Source organism: Malaclemys terrapin, chromosome 1 (assembly GCF_027887155.1).
Source record: "Malaclemys terrapin pileata isolate rMalTer1 chromosome 1, rMalTer1.hap1, whole genome shotgun sequence".
Lineage (NCBI taxonomy): Eukaryota > Metazoa > Chordata > Testudines > Emydidae > Malaclemys > Malaclemys terrapin.
The window spans coordinates 320,181,087-320,193,164 of NC_071505.1; positions in this window are offsets into that span (position 1 = coordinate 320,181,087).

Sequence of the window (12,078 nt, forward strand, 5' to 3'; positions counted from 1 at the left end):
GAGTTGTAAAACTGGTTGCCTTATAATGAAATACAAGATGTTGAAGCCTCAATTCAACAAAACACTTAAGCACATGCTTAACATCAGTGGGATTTATGCACATATTTACATGCATTATTGAATCCGTGTCTAAGAAAACTAGAATAAACAGTGGCTCAATCTCGCTGCACAGTTATTTTGGACCTCCCTCCCCCTGGAAGGAGAATAAGAAGTTGAAAGATGTTCTTCCTTTTGTCATCAAGTACTCTTGCCTTTCAGAATCTGTTATATAATACTCACCAGGGCCCCCTAAAATAAGTTGCCTTGAAAGTTTAAGTGCTGCCTAGCATCCAATGCCTTTTTAAAAGGGGGGGGGGGGGAGAAAACTACAGTGCAGGCATCATATTTGAGATTTTAAATTCTCATAGCTATTCAAATGACTTCCTTCAGTCTTGGCTTGAGCTTTTGATCTCAATGTGATGTACAAAGTGAGCCTATGGTTTACCTTCAGACATTATTCAAGTTACCTGTATGGGGGGGGAAACAACATTTTGGATTTTTTCCCACACTGGTAACTTACAAAAGGGCAATCTGTTTTTGCCCAACTTCCATTTAATAAAAAAATAAAAATAAAAAATTTGGACTGAGACCAAAAGTGCAAAATTGGACCACAGAAGGAATCTGAGAATTATGGGTATCTGTGGATGTTATAATAATGCAAAGAGTTTTCAAAGCCAACAACAAAAAATGGGCAGGGCTAGAGTTCATGAGTTATTCCAGGGTTTTTTTTAACCCCTGCATGTTTGCCTTATTTTTTCTTTTGTAAAGTGTTTATGCTTCACTTAAACTAAATTCACCTTTTGTCATAGCCTGAAAATTCTGCTCTCCATTATATACACAGCAGGAGAACAAGATTGCAACTGAATTACATTATGCAGGTTTCAGAGGACATCTTTCCTCAAAACAAAAGGCTATCCCTTCTAACTCGAATTATCATGTGATTTTTAGAAACTGTTTGCAATTTTCGTTCTTCAGCTTTATCATAATGAAATCTATCAGGCTAAAACTTAAGTTGAAGCTAGCTGTTGTGATTTTTGTTCCTCTGACTGCAAGGGTTCTTGTAGGCCTCTATTTAATCTTGAGGCATGTACTTGCATAGCTGTTTCACCCTGCTGCTCTATTTTTATCTTCTTGAAATGGAAAATTACTGACTTGTAACTTTGCTTCTCTGAAGATAGTATAACAGGATGCTCACTTCTGTGTTTTAGCTTCCTAGGGCAAAACCTGAAGCATATCCCCAAACTGTTAAGATTATGAGCCCCTAAACTAGGCTCTTGCTCCCCACTCTTACAATGGTTAAGTAGCAGTTGCACACCATCTGTTCAGCTTAACCTCTGACCTTGGAGCTTTCCAGTTGGTGGTGCAGGGGTCAGAACTCCCAAGGGAAGTAAGACCAGCAACAAAGGCTTGAAGATCTTCTTTAAAAAAATGAAAATGAAAGTCTACTAGCATTTCTCCTATAAATATAAAGCCCCCACCCACACACCCACACTCATCTCTAGTGGAGAGGAAGGCACGTGCCTAAGAAGCCTGTCAGAACGGTTTCAAAGGAAATAGAATTACAGGTCAATAACATTTCCCTTCTGAAAACATAGTACCTGAGTAGATTCACACCCCTGGAGAATAAGAAATTCTAGGGACTGTGACGGATTCAGAGGGTCTGGTCTATGCCCCAGCCTGTCACCTGTCTCTTGGGAGTGACTTCTTTAATGGGCTGGGTCTCAAGGGCCCACACAGTTCCACCAAGGCAGCCCTGTGGCGTTCAAGATTCTGAGATGGGGCCTTCAGTACCAGCAATCCCCGTCTCTCTCCATGACTCCCTGGAGGGAATCCAGCCACGCCAGACTCCTGTGGAAGGCTCATATACCCTATTAGGGCACAAAACTCTCAGTGAGTACTGTATTTGCAGAGACAACAGGCAGCCTTTTCAATCAAGGTAACAATTTATTGGCCACCTGACTGCTAACCTAAGAACTTTCAGTTTCTATAAAGAGAGGCCAAGCCATTGCCATCAGCCAGACAAGCCATAATGGATTCTATTTCTGACCCTCTGTCCTTAGACCCTAGCCCAGAGCTTCCAGCCTCTTCTAGAAGCCAACTATATATCTACTCCTGGCCACAGCTCAGGCTTTTGTTCTCCAGGCAGTGCTGTGCTGAGCTCACAACTTCCCTGGCCGGAGCTTCCCGCTGTTGAAAGTTGATGCATGAGTCATTGGAGTTTGCATTGTCTCTCTGTACCCCTTGCTGAGCTGGGTAGGTTTCAGCCAGTTCTTTAATGACACTATTCATTCCACCCAGGCAGGGAAGTGACACCCCCACCCACTCTTTTAGTCTTCCCCTCCCCCCACTCCTCATTGGCTGGCAATGCTAAGTATGGGGAGAAATGGAGGCATGCGTAGGATTCATAACAATATTACAAAAAATACCCATGTCACGTCTTGCCTGTTCAAGCATGAGCTGAGCAGGGTCACTTTAACCAGTGTTTTGGGGAAGTCTGAATGCACAATTGTTATCCATAGATGCAGGGGTATGGACAAGGGGGAGGGGGCAAGCAGGGGCATGGGCCCCCAAATAATCAGTGAGGGCACAGAACTCTGGCTCCACGGCAGCAGGGGGAGAGTGCGCTCCTCCAGCCACAGGGGGAGCCGATAGCTCTTCCGGCCCCAGTGCTGTGGCAGGGGTACAGAACATGCCCCTCCAGAAGCGGTCAAATATTTATTCCTTTCCATGCCCCTGCATAGATGCCACAGCATATTTCCAATATCCTTGGTAGCTGACCTACCAGGTACTTTAAAGATTCTTATAGCACAGTTTCTAATCAATCAATCTTAGTTTTCATAACACAAGATAGAGCAGTTTCACATCCTCTCTTAGGTCTTGTCTGACCTAACAGGATGCACATAGGGAGTTTTCATGCAGTCTCCTGAGCCCTTTTGTTACCCAAAATTTTGGGTTTGAAACTGGTATGGGATTGTGGCATAACCTCCCACTCATCTGCCAGGGAGCAAGGAGACTAGTGAACCCACATTCTGTCGTGTGTCAGCCATCTTGGCTGCAGCCTGGGGTGTCCTTACCCTAGGCTGGGGTAGGAAGTGACTAGGGTGACCACCTTTTCAAAATGCAAAAAACGGGACACATGGAGGAGCCCTGCCCCCTCCATGGCCCTGTCCCCTGCTCCTCGGCCTCCTGAGGCCACGCCCCCTGGCCAAAAGCTGGAGTCAGACAATGGTAAAACCGATCCAAGAACAGCCACCGGCTTGTGGCCCTGCTCGCTGGGGCATGCCGCCCAGAGCAGGGGATGGGTCCAGGACTCCAAGGCGCCCCACAATGGTCCAGGCTCCCTGGGCAGCTCTTACTACTGCCTAGCTCTGGCTTGGCCAGGGGCGGGGCTTGGGGGCAGGAAGAGGAGGAGTAGGGCTTCATGGCAAGGGGGTGGGGGTAAGCTCTACCTCAGCTCCCCACATACACACACTGGGAAGAGGCTGACACCACCCTGAGCCTTGTGCAGGCTCAGGGCAGTGCTGCAGGGCATCTGGGACAAATGTACCTTTCAGGATTGTCCCACCCAATTAGGGATGGGTGGTCACCCTAGAAGTGCCCCTTTGAGCATTTGGGGGGCATTGGTGTAGGTTTGTCCCCTTGCAAAGCTGTTAACCAAGCCATATTGCTGGTGTCCCAAGGTCTGGAGCAGCAGGGATGCAGGGTCCTCTCCCTCATTGGCAGCCCCCTCGGACCAGGTGGCTCTGTTACCAGGTGCAGCCTCGTGGCTGCTCTATCCTTGTTCAGCTACAGATATTACGCCGCAGGTCCTTGAGCTCCCTCGGGGGTGGGGGGTGGCTACTGGGGTCAGCTGTTTCCTCCCACAACCACACACCCCTGTGGGTTTATCAGAATCCCATATCTGGGGTGCCTCCACTGGTTCCCTTTCTCAGGACCCAGGCTTAGGCCAGTCCCCTTGGTGGTCTCTTCATATCTGGACCTACTGTCCACAAACTGATGTGCCAGTCAGCCAGCACTACATGGATTCTTAGGTGCTCGAGCCACTACCCACATATTAAGCTCAGGGGGTCATATTTCATAGACTTGCTCTAAATCAATCAAATCATACAATGATTCCAGGGTTGTACTTACAGAGACGACCTGCGCCTGCGGATAGTGGGTGGGTGAGAAGGGGGTAAAGTGAGAGCAGTCAGTTTCAGCAGTGTTACTGAGCATGCTCAGTCTGTGTGAGCAGTTTCCACACATGGCTCTTGGATTCTGCTGGTCAGAGGGGTACCTTATTCGCTGTTCCTGGTCTCAGGCCAACTGAGTACAGGGCTACCCATGCCGCATGGACAGCAGCATGGAACATTCTGAGCCAACGGCTTGTTTGTTCAGCATTCACAGGCGAAATGAGGAGCACGTTCAATACAACTACAGGAACCCACAAAACACTTGTGGCGCAACTTCCTGATAGTAACATCCCAAAACAGTAGCAGAAAAACCTGGTGGTTGTCTGGGCTAGATCCTCAGCTGACAAAGTGGCAGCACTCCGTTGAAGTCAATTAAACACTGAACTGCTATAAATCAGCACAATCTTGCCCTCTGACTTCAGCTGATGACAAATCAGATCATCAGGTTCAACGGCTGCTGTTTAACATCATTTTAAAATTTCCCAAAAGCCCAAACATATCTCCTGCCAGTACAAGAAGGGCAGTGGGTTTGGAATGCTGACATTTTACAACCGCCTTGTCTCTCTTGGGCAGCAGCGTTACATAGGAAGTCAGTGTTTATAGTCCCATTTTTGTTTACCGCTGTCCGCTGCAAAACTCTTGCACAACGGGTTGAAGAAAGTTCAATGCTGAGAAGAAACTGTTCTTCTCTATTATTGTATCAGCAACTGAAGCTCTGCCAAGAGACAGCGCTCAAAAACATTTTCAAAGCTGACTCTGGTAACTTTCAAACAAGGCGTTGGGTATGGCATGAAATAAGAACAATAGTTAATTGGTTTATAAAAAGAACAGAAACCGCTGGGTCCACCGAACAATACTTTCCACTATATAGAGATTAATGTCATTAAGCCTCACTCCCTCTGCCTTCACACTAAAAGTCTCTTAGGGCTCTATGTGCACTGGACCTCAACCACCCCGCTTTGGTTTCATTTTACACCACTTTGCTTGCCAACAGTGTCACCAGGAGGAGCATATCTGCCTAAGTGCTGTCTGACTGCTTTTCACAGCAGTAGGACCTGGAACTGGCACACAGTCATCTACACCAACCTTTAGTTCACAGCAAGCTGGGGTGTAAATCTACCCTGCACAACTATACTGCACATTAAGAATCTGGGTGGAACCTGTGGGCATGCACTAAAAGTTCCCCAGTGCACTTTGAGCTATGCTGCATTGAAATGGGAGTAGATCCAAGCACACTGGGGAACATTTAGTGTGCAGCAGCAAGATCCACACGCACACTTAGTACACAGCAGGTTACTACAGGGTAGCGGGACACCCCCGCTTGCCACAAACTGTTGTCTAGACCAGTGGGCTCAAAACCTTTTTGATCGCACATCCCTATCAGTAAAAACATTTTGAGCACGCACCGCCTGCCGCACTAGCTCTACCATTTTTGCCAAAGCAAAAAAAAAAAAAAAAAAAAAGCACTCCTCCTGCCGCGCCCAAGGATCCTCTTGCGCACCCCACTTTGGAGTCCACTGGTCTAGACAAGCCCTTGAACACAATGTCAAGCTGCACTGCACTGATTCATAGACTTAAAGACCAGAAGGGACCATTATGATCAACTAGACTCACCACCTGCATCACACAGGCGGGAGCTGAGCCCTGGGGCTGCAGGGAAGGGACTGATCAGGACTCTGAGCCAGCTCTTTCTGAAATACAACATCTGCTCTGTAAAAATCCCGGATGTTCCTCTTTTTTTGAAAAATCAACCCAGAGCGTGGAGGATCAAACAAAAGGAAATGTCTGGGAAAACCGGACGTATGGTAGCTCTTATGCTCATGGCCAGCACGTAAACACCCCTCTTTGCGAAGGCTAGACCCCCCCACCCATGGCCTTTCTGCTGGAGGCCCTGCCCACCAGTACTGTGAACCCCCTCACAGTCAGATGAGCCCCAGCCAAACTGCCCCAGCTCCAGGCCACCTGCCCAAGCTGAGCTCCCACTGGCTTTAGGGGAGAAGGGGAGCCAGGGCAGGACCTCAGGCCATGGCCAGGACCACAGCCTAGGTTAGGGTAGGCTTAGTCTTCCCTGGCCTATGATATCTGCCACCCACACTTATGCTCCCAACCCCTTAGAAAATTTTGCATTTTTGTACAGTTTCTAAATTCTGCATATATCCTGCTTCTGCTTCCAGTTGTAGAGATTTTAATGTCTGCAAGATGTTGAAACTATGAGGCCAAAGGCACATGAATAACTACCACCAAATTTCTCTAATCTCCAGACAAGACACCCGCTTGCCCTGTATAAAAATCAGTATTGGTGAGCAAATTGGAATACTATAGGTAAGGCAGCTGAACTCATCAGCACTCCTGCAAACTCTAAGTGGTCAGTAGAGGTTCCACTGATCCATGAAAGAATCCTCAATTCTAATTTGCTAATTGGGCATTAAGTAACTTAATAGACTGGTATGCATCCGAAGAAGTGGGCTGTAGTCCACGAAAGCTTATGCTCTAATAAATTTGTTAGTCTCTAAGGTGCCACAAGTACTCCTGTTCTTTTTGCGGATACAGACTAACACGGCTGCTACTCTGAAACCTGTTAATAGACTTTAAATGCCTCATATATAATCCTGTGCACTACTACCAGCAAAGTTCTTTCACAAACTGTCTGAAGTCTCTCAAAGAGGGCAAAAGGGCATGACAAGAATTTCCAAATTGATTTTATTTTTCTACAGCCGATTACTTTAAAGAGGTTTACCCAAATAACCCTATGTGCCAGATTTGAAGCAAAAAATTGTATTGCAAAGGTGGGGGAAAGGGGTTGAAGAGACAGAAGAACAAAAAGTCTGGTTTATATAAATAGAAATAAATATATCAGCCTTAACTATAGATGAGCTATCTCTGCTCCATAATAAAAAAAACACAATGTTAATGGAAAATTAAAACAGCTTTACACTAGGTGGCAGCATAGTGTCTTTCTAACTACATTCAATTTTTTACCAGCAACAGCTAGTGGGCCTCTGGAACAATTGATGCAGGAACAGAGTTTTTCTTACAATATTGTATTCGTTCAAATGAAAACTAAGAACTCTGAGGTGGCATTTTAGTCAAGCTAGCAGTAATTTCTAAGTCAGTATCTCCAGCATGCTAAAGTTTCTTCCCTCCTACAGTTGCCAGAGTGGAAGGACCCCCGCCACCGAGAACGCAGCTTCAGAGGAGGAGCGCTGCCGCCTAGGGCAGCAAAAACCCTGGCGCCACTCCTGGATGAGAAGGCTAAAGTCAGGTTATAAATCTCCTTTTAAGCCAGGTAAACAGTTTCAGTTAAAGTGGTGTTTCTGTATTAGGCAACCGAACAATACTATAACCTGGTTTAGCCATGGCTGAGTTTAATCAAGTGGTCCCAAACTCAATTTACTTTACAGCCAGTGCCAGTCCTCAAATCCTCCCAGCAGGCCAATAATGTCACTGAAGATGGTGTTCAGAAAAGAAAACATTTCTATTGTATTTTTTATTTCAAATGTCTTAGAAATAATAAAACTGTCATACAACTTTATACAATTCTTTGCCGGCCAGAGAGTTTTTAGTGTTTACCAGACACCTGGCAATACTTCAGTTCTGTCAGTTTGGCCTCAGTGACTGAGCAGTTGAAACCTTCAAGTTTGCAGCAAGGTGTGCATCAGAGTTGTGTTTGATATTTTGACTTGTTTATATTCATTGTGAAAAAAAGGGATGCTGCCTCCATGGCTGACTCTGCCTGGTGACTAGTGATGTTCTCTCTTTCCCTCTCCCCCAACCAATGGGAGCTGTAGGAGTCGGGGCCCGCACCAGACAGAGCCGTCAGTGTGGCTGCACGCATCTCTCCTCCACGGGCCGCACTGGGGAGGTTCTCGGGCTGCAGATGGCCCACGGGCTGGGACTTTGAGACCCCATGGTTTAATCTATACCAGTGCAGTTGATTCCACAACTCACTTCAAGGTCCCATCTACATAGGATGTACGGGCAACTGGCATTTTAGATGCCTACAATGTACTGATGTTGTCTATGTGCATAGAATTGGTTTGTTAAGGAATGTATGTGTGATGCTGTATAAAATATGGGCCCTGCTTTGGGTTTATAAATCTAGAGAATTTTTCACTTGACCACAACTCAAAGAGCTAAGTCACAGACCCATCCTAGTCAACTTGCCTAGCCTATGGGCTGGCCCCGGAACAATCCCATATCTGAAAGGGGTTATAGCTGTTAGGATATAGATATTCAAGCCTGTGTGTAAAGGCCTATACTTTAAGAACTTAGGTATGTTTTCATTTAGCTACTTATAGAGGTATAAAAGAAAGAATGTGTGTAAGGGCCTTCTCTCACTGTGACAGTCTGAAGCCCTGTTCTTAGGCTAATGCCTTTAGGTAAGAGGCAGACTTAAACTGGGAAGCCTGCAGTCACATCCTCACATTCCAAACTAGCCCTATTGAAATAAGGCAATCTAGGGCTGTTCAGAAGGTGATCTAATTTATCACCTCCAGAGAAAGGGAAGAGCCTAGAAAATGTAAAAGGAAATTTAGTTTGATAGTTTTCTGTTTAGTAAGAACTCACTTATCAATAGACACAGCTGGGAAACTCTTATCTGTATAGATGTAGTTGTGAAATCCTCACTTCTGTATTGTTTTGTCAGTGTAGTTCCCACTTTGCTAAGTTTATTTGCATGGTCTCTGTCTGGTTCTGAGATTGTTTCTGGCTGCTGTCTAATTAATTTTGCTGGGTGTAAACTAATTAAATGGTGGGATATAATTGGTTAGCTAATCATGTTACAGTATGTTATGATTTGTTAAGGTATAGCAAAGAATAATATATAAATTAGGGGAAAACAGGAAGTTGGGATTTGAAAATAAGGCAAAAGGAACTTTGATTTAAGCTTGCAGGAAGTTCACCCCAATAAACATCGAATTGTTTGCACCTTTGGACTTCAGGTATTGTTGCTCTCTGTTCATGTGAGAATGACTAGGGAAGTGGGAGAGTGAAGGAATAAGCTCTAACACTTGTGCAGCCCCTTTATTTCTTCTTCAATTAAGACAGCAAGATAAGTCCAGGCAGTACACCACACTTGCCAGGCCTTCCTGCCAACCATCCAAAAGCAAGACGTTTGTCATGTCAGACACACAAAACAAAAATCCCAAGCCCAGTATGTGGAAGCTGAATATCTTTGGGAATGGTACATCACATACCATGTTCTTTTGGCAGTAGCCTACTTACCGGACACCCAGAACATGATTGCCTATGCCCTCAGTAGAAACATTGCAACTGACCCTGAATGGGAGTTATGACTAATTGCAGACATCTTTGGCCAATGGGTACCCTCAGTGCCGAGCTTTTTGCATCCCACACCAATACCAAATGTACCCTAATATTGTTTGATGGGACGAGTTGGAACTCAATCATAGGAAGATGCCCTAATCCTCAATTGGTCAGGCTGGACAAATTATGCCTTCACCCTCCCGCACTTACGAGTGATCCACAGGATAAGACAGAAGGCAACAACCATCCTCATAGCCACATTCTGGCCTCACCAATTTTGGCTTCTGCTCCTCCTCTGCATGTGGAAGTACCCTCCCCCCCATCACGCTTCAAACATTCCCAGAGGTACACAATGGCAGACTTGGATACCCCAACCCCACACTCTTCACCTGACAGCTTGGTTGTTGGATGGACACCTACACTAGCGCAAGAATGTTCTCTGGCAGTAGGAGATGGCCTCAAGCAGCAGGAAGGAGTTAGCAAGATGCTCATATCAAGCCAAGTGGAAACATTTCACTTCCTAGGCTACCAGACAAGGCCTTGTCCCTGAAGCTATGCACATCCTGTTACTCCTTGAATGTTTCCTTTAATCGGAAGGACTTAGGACTGACCCTCAGTTCCATTGAAGTGCATACAGCTACCATTAGCACCTTTTACCCATTGGTGGATAGTCGTTCAATCTTTATCCACCTGTTAACTCTGCAGTTTTGCCTCCTGCAAAAATAAGCCTCCTATTCAACTGATTGATGCCCCCCCCCCCCGCCCCTTACCATGGGACCTTAACTTAGTCTTCACCTCGCTGAGGACCTATGGTCTCATGATCAGTATCTCTCCTTTCCATGAAAGTGGCCTTCCTTGTGCCATTACATTGGTTAGGAGGGTTGGCAAAATAGGAGCCATGATGGCTAGCTCCCCCTCCCCCCTTTCCATAGAGGAAAGGTCCCTTAACAATTCCACCCCAAGTTCCTCTCCAAGGTGGTTTTCCAATTCCACCTCAAATCAACCCAAATATTTACCTATCTACTTTCTTCCCCAAACCTCACACCTCAAATGAGGAAAGGCGGCTTCACTCAGATGTTTGAAGGGCATTGGCTTTCTATCTTGACTGAACAAAGCCCTTTCTGAAATCTCCCAGGGTTTGTTGCCATAGCAGAGGGAATGAAAGAACAAACCATTTCCACTCAGAGAATCTTCAAGTGGATCTCAGTACATAACAGCACGTAATCAATCATCAGAATGATCCCTGCCTGAAGGGATTTGGGTACATTCCACAAGAGCACAATCATCAACTACAGCCACACTCCACAACATGCCGCTTGCAGACATATGCAAGGCAGCCATGTGGAGTTTGGTACACCCCTTTTCCATGCATTATGCTCTAGTGCACAATTCCATGACAGATGCTTTGTTTGGAGCAGCAGACCTCCATTCCAGTCTCCTTGCACCATCCTCCCACATAGGTACTGCATGTTAATCACCCTCCCTGGAATACAATAGGGACTATCACTCAAAGACGAAAATGAGGTTGCTTACTGTAACTGAAGGTTCTTCGATGTGTTGTCCCTATCTATTCCAAACTCACCCTCCTTCCCATCTGCTGCAGAGTCAACAGCTCTGTGGTAGAGAAGGAACTGGAAATGCTGGCAGCCCGATGTGCCCTTTATCACCTGGGGCAAGACCACAAGGCCAGATGCACAGACTACTGAACAGTACTCCTTTCAAAAGCTCTGGCACCAGGTGCATGGCACATGCATATAATCCTCTGTGGAATTCAGCTAAGGACCACACATCTTGAAGAACCTTTACTTACCTGTAACTGATCTTGTCATCTTAAAAAGGTTACCACCACTACTGTCCAGCTACCTGGTTTCTAAGGTCATGAGTGCAAGTCCTACACCAGGACTTGGATTCCTCCCCAAGGACAACACAGGAGCAAGTACTAGGGGCTGCTCCTCTGTTAAGAGATTTTCTTCTTCATGGTACAGACCAATACAGCTAACAAAAAATACAATACCCACCTGCTGAAGTGAGAAAACAGATTGACAGAGCCAGACGAGTACCCAGAAGTCACCTTCTACAAGACAGGCCCAACAAAGAAAACAGACCCCAACTAAAACCTCTCCAGCGCATCAGAGATCTACAACCTATCCTGAAAGATGATCCTTTACTCTCACAGATCTTGGGAGACACTTGTCCTCACTTACAGACAACCCCCCAACCTAAAGCAAATACTCACCAGCAACCACACATCACTGAACAAAAACACTGACCCAGGAGCCTATCCTTGTAACAAAGCCCAATGCCAACTCTGTCCACATATCTATTCAAGTGACATCATAGGACCTAATCACATCAGCCATACCATCAGGGACTCGTTCACCTGCACATCTACCAATGTGATATATGCCATCATGTGCCAGCAATGCCCCTCTGCCATGTATATTGGCCAAACCAGACAGTCTCTACGCAAAAGAATTAATGGACACAAATCGGACATCAGGAATCATAACTTTCAAAAATCAGTGGGAGAACACTTTAACCTGCCTGGCCATTCAATGACAGACCTGCAGGTGGGTATCTTACAACAGAAAAACTTCAAAAA